Source organism: Dendrobates tinctorius, unplaced genomic scaffold, assembly GCF_039654945.1.
Source record: "Dendrobates tinctorius isolate UK_male_01 unplaced genomic scaffold, ASM3965494v1 ptg000030l, whole genome shotgun sequence".
NCBI classification, from domain to species: Eukaryota; Metazoa; Chordata; class Amphibia; order Anura; family Dendrobatidae; genus Dendrobates; species Dendrobates tinctorius.
In genome coordinates this window covers 51,464,224-51,483,909 of record NW_027361698.1, presented here as the reverse complement: position 1 = coordinate 51,483,909, position 19,686 = coordinate 51,464,224, and the positions used below count along the sequence as shown (strand labels likewise).

General features: G+C 43.8%; 1 long non-coding RNA gene across 1 annotated transcript; it reads left to right on the top strand.

The window, feature by feature from the left end:
- The first annotated feature begins 15,453 nt into the window (after positions 1 to 15,453).
- On the top strand, positions 15,454 to 16,478 carry LOC141086068 (uncharacterized). Its single transcript, XR_012231497.1, has 2 exons — positions 15,454 to 15,654; positions 15,817 to 16,478. It is a non-coding gene; the product is annotated as an uncharacterized lncRNA (long non-coding RNA).
- The last annotated feature ends 3,208 nt before the right edge of the window (positions 16,479 to 19,686 follow it).

The following is a 19,686-nucleotide window of genomic DNA, read 5'->3' as shown; positions in this document are numbered from 1 at the left end:
CTGTAGTTGCTGCAGGTGACACAATTTCTCCTTGTCCTCTTAAATGATGTGTAAGTAGATGGTAGAGGTAGGTCTTTCCACTGCCACCAGGTCCATCGAGAAAAAAGCACTTTGGTATTAAACTGCTATTTTGTAAAGCTTCAGTAATGACATCATAGGCAAAAAGTTGCTCCTGATTAAGAGTTTCTTTCATCTCTGCAGCTTTTTTTAACTCATAATCCTTATCATATTGTTTAAGGAGTTGTTTAATATTTTTTGCTGGGCGTGGTAAATTATAATCAGCAAAAGTTTTTCCATGGACTATGAGGACATCTTGGACATCTTTCATAGCATATCCTTCACAATCGATACACTCTTCAGTGTTGCTGTGGTATGTATGACAATAGTCTTGTAAAAAATGGTCCTTAAATTCATTCCACAATTCAAGTGGATTACTGGGGGGGCCAAAAATACAGATATAAGCAAACATGTCTCTAAGTTGGGAAGGCATGTTAAGAATGCAAGCATCTGTTAAAGTATGTCTCCAGATGCTATCATCGAATAATAATCCAAGTGCTAACGCAGCATCCTTAAAGGTTTCATGCATAACTCCATTGACGGTTTTAATGCTGTCAAAACTGGTAGCAGCTTTTACATGCAGTAACAACAAACGTAAATAATAGCGTTCTTGGTCTTTCACACTAACAGTATACATTCTTCCAATAACTGTGAGACCCCCTCGTTTTCTTTGTTCCCATGTGCCTTGTTTCCAAACCTAGTGTTCTGGAATTTCGCGGTAGAAATAGTTATGTGCATTGTGGTCGATCTTATTAAGGTTGAAATACGCCATAAGTGTAGAATTGGAATTGAGCTTTTGATGGATGTTGTCTGCAGAGTCATTCTCATGAAAATAGAGTGGTTGAGAATTAGGCAGATGTACGGCTAGGCGAATGATGGCATGAGATTGTTTATGCATAGGAAAAGCAAATATCCGCCATGCAGCCTCAGGTGCACTAACATATCTGGTATCCGTAAATTGGTGTGTTTCATCATGTTGGATGTTATTTTGGGAAATTTCAAGGTTGGCTTTGTCATGTCCTTTGTAAACGTATTTAAATAAATATTTTACACTTTGAATGGAAGCACATATTTCTACATTAATATGGCACTTGTATTTGGTGAGTAAAAATGGGTTATATGGAACTACCCATGAATTGTCAATCGTCTTAGAATGATGTTCATATGTTTTGCCAATGGGTCTGCGGTAAGTGGGACAGCCATCCTTTTCTTTGATGGTATATGGTTGGTTTTGTTTTGGGAAACCTTTGCTACACTTTCCAAGATCCATACAGGGAGAATTAGGATTGTGTTCTCCACAGGGACCATGAATCATGTGTTGAAGAACAATGTTATGGAGCTGAGGGTAGATTGTTTCATCAGGTATTTCCGCCCAGACTATATTGTCTATGTCCGCCTCAGTCCGTAATTTAGACAGGCTGTCAAGAATAATTAAAATATGAGCGTGTGGGAGACCACGCTTCTGAAATTCAATGACATGGACCATTGCAGTGACGTTTCCAAATAATCCACTGCTAATGTCTTTTAAGAGGGATTTCAGTTTAATTTTAAAGACACGTGCAACCAAGTCTGGTCTGTGTTCAACACGCTGCCACGGTTCTAAATGTGTAGTAATCTCATTCCACTTAGGATTACATGTCATGGTGATAAATAGATCTGGTCGATCATACTTTGTAACAATAGCCATAGCATCCTGGTAGCGCTGCTGCATGTTTCTTGGACTGCCTTCAAAAGAAGATGGTAAAATGACGGTTTTCCCAATAGGGATGCCCTTTTGAACCGATTTTTTGAGTAGATGTTCTTGAAGGAGGCAGTAATCCTCCACTTTTAAATCTTTTTGGTGTTTGCGGATGTAATGTAGGCGATTAGCTTCGATTTTGACATAAGCATCTACTAAATATTGCTGTGTTAGCTTACCACCATTGAGGAGTGGATTAAAGTAATTTCTGACAGATAACATATAGCAATAGTATTGGAGTTGAGTGATCCTCCTCGAACTTTTGCCTTGTTGTTTGAGTCCATCATGCCATCCTTGGTCTCCATAAGGGAAAAATATTGGATAGAGGAGGGCATCAAAATTGCTATGGAGAATACTAATTTGTTGTGTTTTTGGAGCTAAAAGGTTATGGGGATCAGGTTTTAAATGAATTAATATGTCTCTATTGAAAGGTGGCTCACCATTGTCATTTTGAAACACGACTGCTACTTCACTGACAGTGGGATTATTGTAGCGTCGAGGGTCTTGAGTACGATCTTGTTTAATAGCCATAGTGATGTTTGGCATGACAGTTCCGTTTTGTAGAGATTTAATTTTTTCTTGTTCTTCCACATCACGTAACATTTGATAAGCTTCCACAAAAGGATTAATAGTTTGGATTTGAAGGGCAATAATGTTCATCAATGTAGGATGACATTTTTGATTTTCTTTACATCGTAAGCGTTGTTCGTTTGCGGTAGTGGTATCGAGAATGTAAAGTTGGGCAAATGCGCGTTGCTGGTCATCTGAGGGATGTAGTGTTCCAGTTCTATGATAGATCTGGCCATGTATGCGGAAACAGTATGGGCCATATCCAGGAGGTGGTGAAATATTTGCACCCATGGAGGCAAAAGCAAAGGAACTGTTAATACTTCGAATATTATCCATGAAATTTTTGCTAAATTCACTTTGCCCTTTCAGCAAACGTGTAAAGACATCAGGATATTGTAGTATGGGTACATGGACTTTACCCTTCTGACAGCAGAGCGTAAAGTTGTTATCAGAAGGTATCTCTGCTACAAAATGCAAAGCTTCGCAATGCTCACATACATGGGTCATGTCACCACAGCTGTGTTCGGTAATACTATTTTCATCATTAGTGAAAATGTGAGGTTGTAGTAGAAGTGCATGTCCAACCGATGGGGTGCGCCTAGTTTTGAGACCAACATATATTTGTCTTGGTTGCACTTTCTGCGGGCTAACTGCAGCTTGTATGTGAAGAAACTGTGCGTTGGTATTGAATGGTGGTATTGATAGGGCAGAAACAGATTGCTGATTAGTTATGTCAGTGAACGGCATATAGGATGAAGTGTGGTAGTAACTTGTTCCACATGCTGATGTGGAAGCATCCTGTTGTGAGTCTACTAATAATGATGAGGAAGAAGCCATCTGTTGTTGGCGGTGATGGCGTGTAGAGGCTTCTTCAGCCAATGTAATAGATTTAGAGTTAGGGGATTCGTGTGTGAGACGACGGCGTTTATAAGCCTTAATCTTGTCAAGTCGATGCTGTTTTTCCTCAGGAGTCTCATTAGCACGGCGTTGTTTTTGTCGTAGTGCTAAAGCTGCTTTCCTTTCACTGGCATTGGCATACTGTGCATCGGTATTGAATGGTGGTATTGATAGGGCAGAAACAGATTGCTGATTAGTTATGTCAGTGAACGGCATATGGGATGAAGTGTAGCAGTAAATTGTTCCACATGCTGATGTGGAAGCATCCTGTTGTGAGTCTAATAATAATGATGAGGAAGAGGCCGTCTGTTGTCGGCGGTGACGGCGTGCAGAGGCTTCTTCAGCCAATCTTATGGATTTAGAGTTAGGGGATTCATGTGTGAGGCGACGGCGTTTATAAGCCTTAATCTTCTCAAGGCGATGGTGTTTTTCCTCAGGAGTCTCATTAGCAAGGCGTTGTTTTTGTCGTAGTGCTAAAGCTGCTTTCCTTTCACTGGCATTGGCATACTTTTTGTTATGACTCATGTTGGCACAGGTAAAGGAGTCTATTTGGCAGTTATCTGGCAGTGAAGAAGGCGTCCTGGAGTATTGTAGAGTAAACAGATACTAATTGACCCTGTAATTGCCCAGCAGTAGTTAGGAAGTGGTAGTGGCAAATTGGCCCTGTAATTAGACACCGGCAGAGGAGCAAGGCAGCAGTAGTTATGGCGGTAGAGGCAAATTGGCCCTGTAATTAGACACCGGCAGAGGAGCAAGGCAGCAGTAGTTATGGCGGTAGAGGCAAATTGGCCCTGTAATTAGACACCGGCAGAGGAGCAAGGCAGCAGTAGTTATGGCGGTAGAGGCAAATTGGCCCTGTAATTAGACACAGGCAGTGAACAGTCAGAGGAGCAAGGCAGCAGTACTTATGGCGGTAGAGGCAAATTGGCCCTGTAATTAGACACCGGCAGAGGAGCAAGGCAGCAGTAGTTATGGCGGTATTGGCAAATTGGCCCTGTAATTAGACACCAGCAGAGGAGCAATGCAGCAGTAGTTATGGCGGTAGAGGCAAATTGGCCCTGTAATTAGACACCGGCAGAGGAGCAAGGCAGCAGTAGTTATGGCGGTAGAGGCAAATTGGCCCTGTAATTAGACACCGGCAGAGGAGCAAGGTAGCAGTAGTTATGGCGGTAGAGGCAAATTAGCCCTGTAATTAGACACCGGCAGAGGAGCAAGGCAGAAGTAGTTATGGCGGTAGAGGCAAATTAGCCCTGTAATTAGACACCGTCAGAGGAGCAAGGCAGCAGTAGTTATGGCGGTAGAGGCAAATTGGCCTTGTAATTAGACACCGGCAGTAAACAGGCAGATGACCAAAGCAGCAGTAGTTATGGCGATAGAGGCAAATTGGCCCTGTAATTAGACACTGGCAGAGGACAAAGGCAGCAGTAGTTATGGCAGTATAGGCAAATTGGCCCTGTAATTAGACACCGGCAGAGGACAAAGGCAGTAGTTATGGCGGTATAGGCAAATTGGTCCTGTAATTAGACACCGGCAGAGGAGCAAGGCAGCAGTAGTTATGGCGGTACAGGCAAATCGGTCCAGTAATTAGACACCGGCAGTAAACAGGCATAGGACCAAGGCAGCAGTAGTTATGGTGGTACAGGCAATGCCAAGCGTCCGCACAGCAAGTCGGCGTGAGGTAAATGACGCAATTTCACGAATGCAAGATGGCGTCAGCGAAATCTCGCGAGATTTCGCCGACGTCGTTAACACCTCTTGCCATGTTAACCCTCAACACACCACACCGCCTCAACACACACTCCTCTCACCTTTCACCTCCACTCATGTCCACTCACTCTTTCACTCCACATACGTTCCTTTCTCTCACTCCGTTTCTCATACTCACACCGTCATCGTCGCTGCCCCGACATCTTCCTCCGCCGCCGCGATCCAGGATCCAGACGTTCTCCAGGCCGCCGACATGTTCTTGCGGGACGCCATCTTGGATTTCGTGAAATCCCGCGATATTCAAGATAGCGTCGCCGCAACAACATGTCGCTGGCGTGGGCGACATCGGGATCCAAAAAGATGGCGTTGGCGAAATCTCGCGAGATTACGCCGACGCCATTTTGGATCCCGATGTCGCCCACGCCAGCGACATATTCTTGCGGGACGCCATCTTGGATGTCGTGAAGTCCCGCGATATTCAAGATGGCGTTGCCGCAACAACATGTCGCTGGCATGGGCGACATCGGGATCCAAAATGGCGTCGGCGTAATCTCGCGAGATTTCGCCGACGCCATCTTTTTGGATCCCGATGTCGTCCACGCCAGCGACATATTGTTGCGGCGACGCCATCTTGAATCTCGCGGGACTTCACGACATCCAAGATGGCGTCCCGCAAGAACATGTCGGCGGCCTGGAGAACGTCTGGATCCTGGATCGCGGCGGCGGAGGAAGATGTCGGGGCAGCGACGATGACGGTGTGAGTATGAGAAACGGAGTGAGAGAAAGGAACGTATGTGGAGTGAAAGAGTGAGTGGACATGAGTGGAGGTGAAAGGTGAGAGGAGTGTGTGTTGAGGCGGTGTGGTGTGTTGAGGGTCAACATGTGCGTGTGTGTGTGGTGACGTCACCGGTTACAACTGGACGGAAGTTGTTACAACCGGAAGCTGGTTAGGGCATTTATTATTATAGATGAGCGATAAAGTGAACTGTAACGGATGCATTAAATATTATTATTATTGTTATCTAGGTATTCATAAGTGATAGTAAAATATGCTATATATTGATAAAAGGAAACAGATGAAAACTCTTTAAAAGTCAATCCTGGGAGTATAAAATATTGAAAAAACCCCTTTCTTCTAGCACCCATTAACCCCTTCATGACCTTGGGATTTTCCATTTTTGCTTTTTGCTCCCTTTTTTCCCAGAGCCATATATATTTTTCGCCGATAGGGTTGTGTGAGGTCTTGTTTTTTGTGCTACGAGTTGTACTTTTGAATGACATCATTAATTACCATATAGTGTACTAGAAAACGGGAAAACGGTAGGTATGTACTTTGTGTGTGAATATGTATGTAATTATGTAAATGTTTTTTTGTTTTTTTTTTACAATTCATAGAATCATAGATTGGTAGAGTTGGAAGGGGCCTCCGGGGTCATCTGATCCAACCCCCTGCTCAAAGCAGGTGTTAGGGTTGAGGGATTGCACTAAATAAAATAGAATAAAGTGCAATCTCAACCCGGGGTCCATCATGCAGAGATGTTACCTGCTGCTAGTGTGAACAATGACGGAACAAAACAGCTAGCATTACCTTAAATATGCTGTGCTAATGCCACACAGAGTGAGCAGAATGCTGAGTACCTAACTCTTGTTACTTCACAGAGTGGTACTGCACGGAGTATACTAAGCGCTATACCCTGTTAATGCTACAGGGACTCAAGCACTTGGATTAGGCCAGCTCTGCAACTAAACATTTCTAACCGCACACATGAATGAAGCAGATGCTGAGCTGATAGAAAGGACTCATATGACGCTTGGTACAATACCCTGTTGCCTTCATAGAAAAGTATAGCTAAAGGGTTGAGCTTGCTCTGTAACTGTACTGCACTAACCGCACACAGGGACGGAACAGATGCTAAGCCAAGCGGCTAGTCACCCCAGTCCTGACGCTGCTGAACTTGTGCCTGACTGACACCCCAGACATGTAGCAGACTAGAGTCTCAGGAATTGAGCCACACCACCGCATAAGAGTGCTACCTGCCTGCCAAAGTGTACAGTCTTTGAGCATAGACAGACACACACAAACTTGCAGACAGAGTGGTAGAGTATCCACCCACACACACCAAATGATAAATGACAATAGCGTGCCCGCGTGCCCCACTGAAAGCCTTTTAAATGCTAGGCTGCACCCCAAAAACATGCCCAGTCTGTCCAGGCATCGCCCATGGGCCAATCTGGAGCTGCCACATCATCAGAGCAGCTAATGTCTGACCACCAATGATTAGTTGCCACATCACGGACATGCTCAGTAAGGTGATCTCTGGACTTAGAATCCAGAATGCAAGGCTGCACCTGTATAACACTGGTTCTCATATACTGGTTCTCAGAGCCAGCAGTAACAAAATGTATACCACAAGCCTGAGCAAGACACTGGGACTAATGCCTGTGCTGAGCAGCATTCACAACTGCCTGAGCTGAATGGGAGACCGCAGGACCAGATAATGCTTGAGATCTATCCCACACAGTGGGAAAATCCCGACACCTAACAGAAGGATTAACTAAATCAACCCAGATGTCTGTCCAGCCTCTGTTTGAAGACTTCCATTGAAGGAGAACTCACCACCTCTCGTGGCAGCCTGCTCCACTCATTGATTACCCTAACTGTCCAAAAGTTTTTTCTGATATCTAGTTTGTGTCTATTCCCATTCAGTTTCATCCCATTGCTTCTAGTCTTTCCTTGTGCAAATGTGAATAAAGATAATCCTTCTCCAATATGACAGCCCTTGAGATATTTGTACACATATATTAAGTCTCCTCTCAGTCTTCTTTTTTGCAAGCTAAACATTCCCAAATCCTGCAACTGTTCCTCATAGGACATGGTTTGCAGACCGGTCACCATTCTGGTCGCTCTTCTCTGAACTTGTGTTAGGCATCTAGTTCCTGTCTCTGCACAAGAAGAATCCCAAGCATTATCTTCTGTGGTCTCCCATTCACTCCCGACCGCAGAGAAAGGCTGCTCAGCAAAGACTTCATTCCTGGTGTCTTACTCAAGCTAGTGCTGTCTGTCTGGTTGCTGCTTCCATCCCGGGGTCAGCTATAACAACCTTCACTACTCAGCAGCGAGCAGCTCCTGGGACTAAGTCCTTCTTTCGGACTACTGAGCATGCCCGTGGGGCGACCTCTCATTGGAGGTCAGAAGTCACATGCTCAGGTCCTATTGCTTCCCTGATTGGTCCACGGAAAAGGCCCCCGAAGGACGCTGCTATAAAAGGTTTGCATGGCCGCTCGGCCATGCGCTAGTATAGACTCTTTTGCTATTAGTGTGTGTGTGTGTGATGAAGGATGCTTGAAACTGGTAACTGACTCATTAAGACTCCCTCCCTCTGTTTGTGCTTGCTTGTAGGGTTTAGGGTATAGAGTCAGTGCATACTAGTGGCATGGTCTTGTGCCACTGTGCTACCTTGTCGCAGCACCTCACTTAGTGCCATACTATGCCGTTCAGATCTAGGCACCTTAGTACCGCATTAAGTAGCTGCTTCCACCAGTGCGGTGCTGTGTGGAAGTCAAGCGCTTTCCTCCCTAGTCTGGGTGGTTAGTGGCATCCGTCAGAGGGGTGCAGTGCGCACTCGGTGCACTATTTCAGTTACTCTCTTCCTGGCTCCGCAGTTGCTGTGCCGAGCGCTAGTGGTCTAGAGGGACTCTAACCCTGTGTCATTGGGGCAGAGTCCTGTGACTGTACACTTGCGTTCACCTTGCGAGCTCTGTGAGCCTTAACAGGCTCTGGCATTTATATCTTGCGGTTCTGTACAGTAACAGAACCCGCCTCTCTACACATCGGTTGAAGCTAACCCGCCTGTGTTCAGTTAGTATATTGCTATATAGCATCCGCCATAACTGAGCAGCAGGTAACATCTCTGCACGGTGGACCCAGGGCTGCAAATGCACCTTGATACCATAATTTATTGCTTGGTGCGTTCCGTGAGCCCTAACATTATACTAGCACCAGGGTCTGGCTAGTAATGATGGACGAACAGTGATTGCTGCGGTACATCTGGCAGCTGGAGGGCAGGTTCGTGGCTCTCAAGCATTCAGCCTCAGTTGCGGTTGCTACCGTGGTCACTGTTCAGGCAGCCACGGAGGCTGTCTCCCGTGTGACCACTGCCATCCCTGCCCCGACTTTGTCCCATCTCCCGCTGCCTGAGAAGTTCTCGGGCAATAGCGCTTCATGTAGGGGTTTCATGGGCCAGTGTGCTATACAGCTAGAGCTGCTGGCTGCACGATTCCCCTCCGAGCGGGCTAAGGTGGGATTTGTCATTTCCCTCTTGTTGGGCAGGGCTTTGGAGTGGGCCACACTGCTGAGAGAGCGTGGTGATCATGTGGTGCAGAGTGTCTCTCAGTTTTTGACCACTCTGAAGCAGGTCTTCTTGGGACCGCGAGTCACCCATGACACCACGCTCCAGCTGCTGACATTGTCACAGGGCTCGTCCTTGGTCAGCCATTTGCCAGTTTCTGGCCTCAGAGTTAGAGTGGCCAGATAAGGTCCTCATTCTGGCATTCTGGAGAGGTCTGGCTGACCATGCAAAGGATGCCTTGGCCACCAGGGAGGTTCCCGCCACAGTGGAACAGCTTATCACCGTCTCCACCCGTATAGACCTTCACTTCACCGAGCGAAGGTTGGAGCGGTCCCAGTGTAGGCAGAGGTTTAGGTTGGCACCTAGTTTTGCTAAACTCCTGGAATCTCCAGATCGGGGGTCTGAGCCTCAGGGGGCCATGGGGGCTCCTCGCGTGGGATCCAGGTCCCGGTCCGCTCGAGCACCCATGGTCTGTCATGTTTGCCAGCAGTCTGGTCACCTTGCCAACCGGTGCCCACAGCGGTCGGGAAAACGCTCGCGCCTAGTGGTCATAGTAGGAGGCTCACTAGAATCAGCGGTGTTTTCCTCCAAGCTGTCCTTTAAGGGGGCGCTTGAGTTTGGTTCATCCACTCTTGTGGTGGAGGTTTGTGTAGAGCAGAGGGCAATTTTATGTCATCTGCCTTCACTCAACGGCACGCAATACCCCTGGTAATGCTATCTAAACCAGTCACCGTCAGAGTGGTGAACGACGTGACTCTACCCTCACAGATTACCCACCAGACCGCCCTTTTAACACTCTCGATGTCTCCATCTCATCAGGAGACTATATCCCTCCTTATCATGCCTGAGGGTATCGATCAGGTCCTTCTAGGGGTCCCCTGGTTGCAGTATCATTCTCCCCATATAGAATGGTCCTCAGGGAGAATTCTTAGTTGGAGTAAATGTTGTGAGCTTAAATGTCAGAGGGAGTGCATTCAGGTTGCCTCCACTCAGGTTCCCGCAGATCTTTCCTCTCTCCCCAAACACTATCGACAGTATGCAGATGTGTTCTCCAAGAAGGCTGTGGAGAAGCTTTCGCCTCATCGCCCCTATGACTGTCCTATTGACCTCTTGCCTGGTGCTGAGCCTCAACGGGGTCGAGTCTATTCCCTGTCTCTCCTGAAAACTGAGGCCATGTCTTAATGTATCAGGGAGAATTTGGCAAGAGAATTCATTAGGATGTCGGTGTCACCAGGGGGGTGGGATTCTTCTTCGTCCAAAAGAAGAATGGAAAGCTACGTCAATGCATCGATTACAGGGGCCTTAACGCTATCACCATTAAGAATAAGTATCCTTTGCCCCTGGTATTGGAACTGATTGATAGGTTACGGGGAGTGAGAGTTTTCACCAAATTAGATCTGCAGGGGGCTTACAACCTGATTCGCATCTGTGGGGGTGATGAATGGAAGACAGCATTTAACACCAGGGATGAGCACTATGAATACATGGTGATGCCCTTCGGGCTCTGTAATACCCCGGTCGTCTTCCAAGACTTTGTGAACAACATCTTCCGGGATATGCTTACCACCTTGGTAGTAGTCTATCTGGATGATATCCTCATCTACTCTCCAGATATTGACTGTCACCAGAGAGATGTTTGCATCCACACCTCTGCACGGTGGACCCCGGGCTGCATTCGCACCTTGATACCATCTTTTATTACTTGGTGCGTTCCGCTAGACCTAACAACTTGCTCTAGTTTGTTGATTTTTTTTTAAATGTGGTGCCCAAAACTGGGCACAGTATTCCAAATGAGATCAGACCCAAGAGGAATAGAGGGCAATAATGACTTCACGTGATCTAGACTTTATGCTTCTGTTAATACAGTGGGTACGGAAAGTATTCAGACCCCTTTAAATTTTTCATACTGTGTTTCATTGCAGAAATTTGCTAAATTCAAAAAAGTTCATTTTTTTCTCGTTAATGTACGCACTGCACCCCATCTTGACTGAGAAAAACAAAAATGTAGAAATGTTTGCAAATTTATTAAAAAAGCAAAAACTGAAATATCACATGGTCATAAGTTTTCAGACCCTTTGCTGAGTATTGAGTAGAAGCACCCTTTTGACCTAGTACAGCCATGAGTCTTCTTGGTAATGATGTTTTTCACACCAGGATTTGGGGATCCTCTGCAATTCTTCCTTGCAGATCCTCTCCAATTCCATCAGGTTGGATGGTGAACATTGATGGGCAGCCATTTTTAGGTCTGTCCAGAGATGCTCAATTAGATTTAGGTCAGGGCTCTGGCAGGTCCAGTCAAGAATGGTCACAGAGTTATTCTGAAGCCACTCCTTTGTTATTTTAGTTGGGTCATTGTCTTGTTGGAAGGTGAATCTTTGGCCAAGTCTAAAGTCCAGAGCACTCTGGAAGAGGTTTTCATCCAGAATATCTCTGTACTTGGCTGCATCCATGTTTCCGTCAATTGCAACCAGTCACCCTTTCCCTGCAGCTGAAAAACACCCCCATAGCATGATGCTGCCACCACCATGTTTCACTGTTGGGATTGTATTGGGCAAGTAATGAAAAATTCTCTGTCAGCGCCATCAGACCAGAGAATCTTATTTCTCATGGTCTGTGAGTTTTTCATGTGCTTTTTTTTAGCAAACTTTATGAGGTCTTTCATATGTCTTACACTGAGGAGAGGCTTCCATCAGGCCACTCTGCCATAAAGACCCAACTGGTGGAGGGTTGCAGTGATAGTTGACTTTGTGGAACTTTCTCCCATCTCCCTACTGCATCTGTGGAGCTCAGCCACAGTGATCTTGGGGTCTTCTTTACCTCTCTCACCAAGGCTCTTCTCCCACGATTGCTCAGTGTGGCTGGACAGCCAGGTCTATGACGTCATCTGATGGTCCCAAACTTCTTCCATTTAAGGATTATGGAGGTTGCTGTGCCTTGAGTACTTTAGAAACTCTTTTGCAACCTTCGCCAGATCTGTACCTTGCCACAATACTGTCTCTGAGCTCCTTGGCCAGTTTTTTTTACATCATGATTCTCATTTGGTCTGACATGCAATGTGATCTGTGAGGTCTTACAGTCTTACATAGACAGGTGTGTGCATTTCCAAATCAAGTCCTGTCAGTTTAATTAAACATAGCTGGATTCCAATGAAGGCGTAAAACCATCTCAAGGAGGATCACAAGGAAATGGACAGCATGTGACTTAAATATGAGTGTCTGAGCAAAGGGTATGAATAGTTATGACCATGTGATATTTCAGTTTTTCTTTTTTAATAAATTTGCAAAAATGTCTACATATTTGTTTTATTTCAGTCAAGATGGGGTTGCAATGTATACATTAATGAGAAATAAAATTAACTTTTTTGAGTTTACCAAATGGCTGCAATGAAGCATAGAGTGAAAAAATACTTTCTGTACCCACTGTACATCACATAATTGTATTTGCTTTTTTGGTTGCTGCATCACACTGTTAACTCATGTTCAGTCTATGATCTATTAGTATACCCAAGTCTTTTTCACATGTGCGGTTGCTTAGCCCTATTCCTCCCATTATGTATATGCTTTTTCATTTTTATTGCCCATATGCAGTACTTTGCATTTTTCCCTGTTAAAAAAACCATTCTGTAAGTTGCTGCCCACTGCTCCAGTTTATTAATATCTTTTGAATCGTCACTCTCTTTTCTATAGTATTAGCTATCCCTCCTAGCTTGTGTCATCAGCAAATTTAATCAGTTTACCCTCAATTCCTTAATCTAAATCATTGATAAAGATGTTGAACCATACAGGGCCCAGGACAGAGCCATGTGGTACCATACTTGAGACATTCTTCCAACTGGATGTGCAGCCATTTACGATCACTCTTTGGGTCCGATCACTAAGCCAGTTATGAATCCATCTAACAGTTGCCTTGTCCATTCCATACTTAGTTATTTTTTCAGTAAGAATTGTGTGAGATACTATGTCAAATGCTTTGCAGAAGTCAAGATATACTGTATCTAAAGCATTTCCCTGATCCACCCAGTCAGTAATTCTGTCATAGAAGGAAACTAAGTTTGTCTGGCATGAATTATTAGTTACAAACCCATGCTGACTTTGGTTAGTCACTTCATTTTTATCCAGATACTTACATGCATGTTGTTTAATAATTTGTTCAAAGCTCTTTCCTGGTATAGAAGTCAGACTCAATGGCCTACAGTTCCCTGGGTCCACCTTCTTTCCCTTTTTGAAGATAGGAACAACATTTGCTCTTCTCCATTCTTCTGGGACATCTGTTGTCCACAAATTTTCAAAGATTATGGAGAGTGGTTCAAAAATTTCTTCTGCTGTCTCCTTCAGTACTCTGGGGTGTAATTCATGTGGACCTGGAGACTTGAACTCATTTATGTTAGCTAAGCGTTTCCTCACTATCTTTCTGTTTATAGATATCATGGATTCTTCTATTCCTTTAATAGGACAGTGAAGATCAGTTGATGTTACATTTCCTTTCTGAGAGAAAACAGATGCAAAATAGGAATTTAAAAGTTCGGCCTTCTCAACATCCTTTCTTACCATTTCATCATTTTCATCCTGTAAATATCCTATAGCAGCTTTGACTTTTCTTTTACTTTTGACATATCGCCAAAATGCTTTTTTATTGCTTTTGACATCTCTTGCAAGCCTTAATTCATCGTCCACTTTAGATAATCTGATCTGTGCCCTGCAGCTTCTGCAGACTGCATCATATTCTTCTTTAGATATGCCTCCCTATTTCCATTTGATAAACATGTATTTCTTTTTAGCATGTGTTTAAGTTCTGTTTTCATCCATCCTGGTTTCCTTAAATGCTTCCTATTCCCTCTTTTTGGAATTGTTAATGATTGTGCATTGAGAATCTCATTTTTCAAGATTTCCCATGCTTCCTGGACATTTTTGTCCTTAAAGATATCCAGTCATTGCATCTCTCCTATTCTCTTTATGAGTCCCTTAAAATCTGCCTTTCTGAAATCTAACCTTGAAGTCTGGGTCTTCACAATTCTTCCTCCTCTAGTTATCCAAAATTCTAAAATAGCATGGTTGCTACTTCCTAGGGTCCCAGTCACTCTTACCTTCTCAACCTTTTGCTCCTTGTTTATAAGGATTAGATCCAAGGTAGCAGATCCCCTTGCTTTCTCCCCTACCTTTTGGAAGATAAAGTTGTCAGCGAGAAAGGATTAGAATTTCATTGACCTGTAAGTTTTGACTGAGAGAGATTCACCAAAAAATGTCTGGATAGTTGAAATCTCCCATGACCACAATGTCATATTTTTTGGTGAACTTGGCCTTTTGATGCATAAAGAGTTCATCCATTTGTTCAGCTTGCACAGGTGGCCTGTAGTAAATGCCTAAATTGGTGTCCTTTCCATTGTTCTCTCCTTGTATTGTTACGCAAACAGTTTCCACAGAACTCCCAGTCTCTGAACCTTCAATCTCTGTGCAGATATATGCTTTTATAACATACAATGCAATGCCTCCTCCTTGTTTATCAATTCTGTTTTTTGCAAATAAGTTGTATACTTCTAACCTTGTATTCCAATCGTGTATCTTCCCACCAAGTTTCAATGATTCCAATGACACTATATTACTTTTCCTGCATTAGTACTTCCAATTCTCCTTATGTGTTGCCCATGCTTTTTGCATTTGTGTAGAAACATTTTAGTTTGTGATTGGTTTCTCTTTCTCCAATATTTTTATTATTTAGATTTTTTGTCTTTGTTCTTCAATTCCACTTCTAATAGCAGAGTTCTCAATAGCATTTGTCAGGTGTATGTCTTTTTCTGACCTTTGGCTTCCCTTCCCACATTGTTCTAGTTTAAAGCTCTTCTGATGAGTGTAGCAAGGCGACTTCCAAATACACGTTTTCCAGACTTCACAAAGTGCAGTCCATCTCTAGCAAGTAATCCATCGTATAGGTAATTCACGCCGTGATACAAAAATCTAAATCTTTGTTGATGGCACCATCATCGTAGCCAGTTGTTTACCTGCAGAATCTTATTCCCCTTTCTTGTTCTATGGACATCCACTGGGAGGATGGAAGAGAAGACCACCTGCGGACCCAGTTCTTTCACTTTCCTTTCTAAGTTTTGCAAATTGTCTTTTAACCCTCCGTCAGGCGCAATAGATCTGACAGGCACACAGTAATTAGTTTCACTTCTCTCTCCTTGCCCACTTATCAGAAAACCCCACCCCTCCTAGTTATCTCCTGACTCTACAGGCTCTGTGAACCCTGATATCACAGTGACTCAGCAGACCTTCTAGTGAGCAGATATCAACACTTTGGCTTCTCAGGCACATTGCGCCTGATTTCAACACAAATTGAAAGGTTAGTATTTTCTTTTTTTATTCATCACGATTGTGTATTTAGCTTGTTTTATGAAGGATTAATGCTAAGTTAGTGTACATAAGTACTGTTTTCTTAGACAAAATGAGGGTGGCTTCTAAGGCACATTGCGCCCTAACACATACTCTTTCTCTCTTGCTTCAGATTTTCTGCTGCAATGGCCAGAAAACAGTATGATTCATCTAAACCCCTTCATTTAGAAGAAATGAAGATTTTTTTGTTAGAAGATGATGAGGAAGAACCAGCAGTAACTGAGGATTTAGAGGAATCTAGTGACATTTAATCTGAAGATGAGGTAGCAGAATGTAACACTGATTCTGGAACAGAGCAGGATGGTGATGACACTGATACAGAGGAAACAGACACAGATCTAGCTTATTATTTGGGCAAAGATAAAAATACAAAGGACGTCCCAAGGACGTTCCAGAACAAACACCGACTCTACCACCTTCTAAAAGATGCAGTTGTACTACCTGCTCATTTGTATCTGGTTTCAGAAGGCTTTCTAAATATGACTGCAAAATATGTAAAGAATCAATCTGCCTTTCCCATGCAACTTTCGTCTGCCAGCCTTGCTTTTCTAAGTGTACCTGTGCTGCTTCTGCTGCAATTGAAACCACTGAAGATGAGTAGAAAATAATTAAGTAACATCTAAGTGCAATATCCTTTAAGTTTTTTTCCATAATTTTATATTTAAGCAATAGTTAAGTAAAGATAACTGGAGCCTATTTGGCGGTACTACCGAAAAGTGGTACTTTTAGTTTTAATAAGTTTATGGTTAATAAATGTTTTTTTTTTGCATCTGATTTGGTGTAATCTCTTTTAATACATTCCTATGAAGGTCACTGACTACTTCTATAGTCCTGAAATTGAAATATGTAGCTACTATAGGTGGTTTTCTGACCTGTGCTTGTCAGGCACATTGCGCATGAACTGAGGAGAATCTATATTGCGCCTGACGGAGGGTTAAGGGAGGAAGAGGACTAGAAGTCTAGTGCCACCTATAGGAAGTAGCAATCCTAAAAGTCAATGTCGACACTTTAACAAGCTTTGTCACATGACTAAGGATAAAAGCCAAACCAGAATCTCAATTTGCAGACACTGTGTTTCAGGATACTGCCCCTCATCAGTGCAAAGTGTGAAATCTGGTTTGGCTTTGTGAGAGTGTCTAACCGATATACAAGAAGTATTGTTTCTCCTTGTGTAGAACAACATGCTATGCATGCCGAGATGAGGAGACTTAAAGCCGCAATGCTCCTCTAGGAAATATGCAAATTTTCTCTTCAGAGAGAAAGAGGACTAGAACTATAATGCCACTTATTGGAAGTATCAATCCTAAAAGTAAATGTCATACTAAAAGTCAATGGGAGTAGTTGTCCCATCAGACGACGCCTATGTACAATCACTATCGGCTGTTCGTCACATGGGTACACAAACACAGACACACACAGACAGGTACAGATAGAGACACAGACAGACGCAGACATACTCAGACAGATACAGACAGACACAGACATGCACATATTCTCCACTCACACACATATTCTCTGCCCATACTCTCTTCCTCCTTTAGACATCATTTCCTTTTGGCAATTTGCAGCATTTTTGGCAGCAAATCTGCAGTAAATAAGCAGTTAATATGCAGCAAAGATGCAAACCTTTTTAAACCTGCATTTTTGCTGCACATTTGACTGACTCAATTAAAGTCATTGAGTCAAAAACGCTGCAGAAATGCAAAAAGAATTGACATGCTGCAGAAAATAAAAAGCTGCAAATATGGACGGAAATTTACTGATCATGTGCACAACACTTCAGGATTGTCATTGAATTACCTTGCATATGTATTCTATTGTGTTCTTGGACCATTTACGAACATAAAAATCTTTGAAAGGAACTTGTCATGTAATAAATTCTATTAACAAGCTGATATGGGGTCAGTCTGCAGATTAGTAGCGTTCTGAATATGCCTAGCATCCGCACAGAGAGCCTGGCTGCTGGGAAGAAATTAACTTTATTCCTTTTGACAGGTTCTGGCTTTCAGTCATAGGGCCAGGCCAGCCAAGCTTCAGTCACCTTTCAGTGCGGAGTGAGCAGTGGCTAAAACTACATTCCTGCACTGAATGACAGTCAGCTCAGTATTAGGGCTGGCTGTAAATTACAGTAGGGGGTGCAACTATAGCCATTGGTCATTATGCACTAACCAGTGACTAAAGCCCTGTGACTGAAAGCCCAAGCATGATTTCTCAAATATATTATGACATCCACACATGAAGATAACCACAGCTCATCTACAACAAACACACACCATGTCTGCTTTTTTAGCTCCTCATCTCCACTGCCTATTCATTGGATACCTCCACCACTGTTCTGTCTAGTCAGAGTTTGAATATCCTGTTTAGGACAGTGTAGGAGGGATATGATGGTCACCTGTACCTACATTATATTTCATTGTATCTGTGTTCTGAGGAGTCAGATACAGCTGAAGTTGGGACATAGCCTCCACCTTCCAATCTTGTAGGATGCAGAAGGACTGTCCTGAATTTGGAGTGCTGTCTCTCTGGTCCAGTATGGTTGGGAGATATAATGTATATATGAGGCTGTCACTTTTGCTGTCTTTTTTTGTGGCAATGAAAGAGGTAATATAGTGAGTGAGACGAAGGAGGTTTCAATAGCTCCATGGTGGCAATAGGGAGTGCTGCGGAATATGTCGGCACTATAGAAATAAAATTCACTACTATTAATAGGGACAAAATTACATTGTAATTGTTGCAATATGTGTTCCTCTCTGCCATAGGGGTCTAATTATTATTATTATTAATTTATATAGCGCCATTAATTTCATGGTGCTGTACGTGGGAAGGGGGGTTACATACAAAGTTATAGATATCGTTACATACAAAGTTATAGATATCGTTAACAGTAAACAAATTTACAATGATGGACTCGTACAGAGGGGAGAGGACCCTGTCCTTGCGGACTTACATTCTACGGGATAGGGGGAAGAGACAGAAGGTCGGGGGTGCAGCAGCTCAGGCGGTGGTGAGGCGGCAGAATGGTTATTGCAGGCAGTAAGCTTTCCTGAAAAGATGGGTTTTCAGGTTCCATTTGAACGATCCGAGGGTGGTGGATAATCGGACATGTTGAGGCATGGTATTCCAGAGGATAGGGGATATTCGGGAGAAATCTTGGAGGTGGTTGTGTGAGGAATGAATAAGTGTGGAGGAGAGTAGGAGGTTTGGGAGGATCGAAGATTACGTGAGGGAAGATATTGGGAGATTAGTTCAGAGATATAGGGAGGGGAAAGGTTGTGGATGGCTTTTTAGGTCGGTGTTAGTAGTTTGAATTGGATTCGTTGGGGAATTGGGAGCCAATGGAGGGATTTGCAGAGGGGAGAGACAGGGGAGTAGCAAGGAGAGAAGTGGATTAGTCGGGCAGCAGAATTGAGGACAGACTGGAGTGGTGCAAGAGAGTTGGCAGGGAGGCCACAGAGGAGAGTGTTGCAGTAGTCAAGGCGGGAGATGATGAGGGCATGTACAAGAGTTTTAGTAGATTGAGGACTGAGGACGCGACGGATTCTGGAAATATTTTTGAGTTGGAGCGACAGGAGGCGGCAAGAGTTTGGACGTGTGGTTTGAAGGACAGGGCAGAGTCAAGAGTTACTCCGAGGCAGCAGATTTCAGGTGCGGGAGAGAGCGTGATGTCGCTTACCATAATAGATAGATCGGGTAGGGAAGATACATGAGATGGAGGAAAGATAATGAGTTCAGTTTTTTCTACGTTGAGTTTTAGGAAGCGAAAGGTGAAAAAGGAGGATATGGCTGATAGACACTCTGGGATTCTAGACAGCAGAGAGGTGACATCTGGGCCAGAGAGGTAGATCTGAGTTTCATCTGCATACAGGTGGTACTGGAAGCCATGGGACTTTATGAGTTGTCCTAGGCCAAGTGTATAGATGAAAAAAAGTAGGGGGGCCAGGACAGAGCCTTGGGGGACTCCAACAGAGAGGGGGCGGGA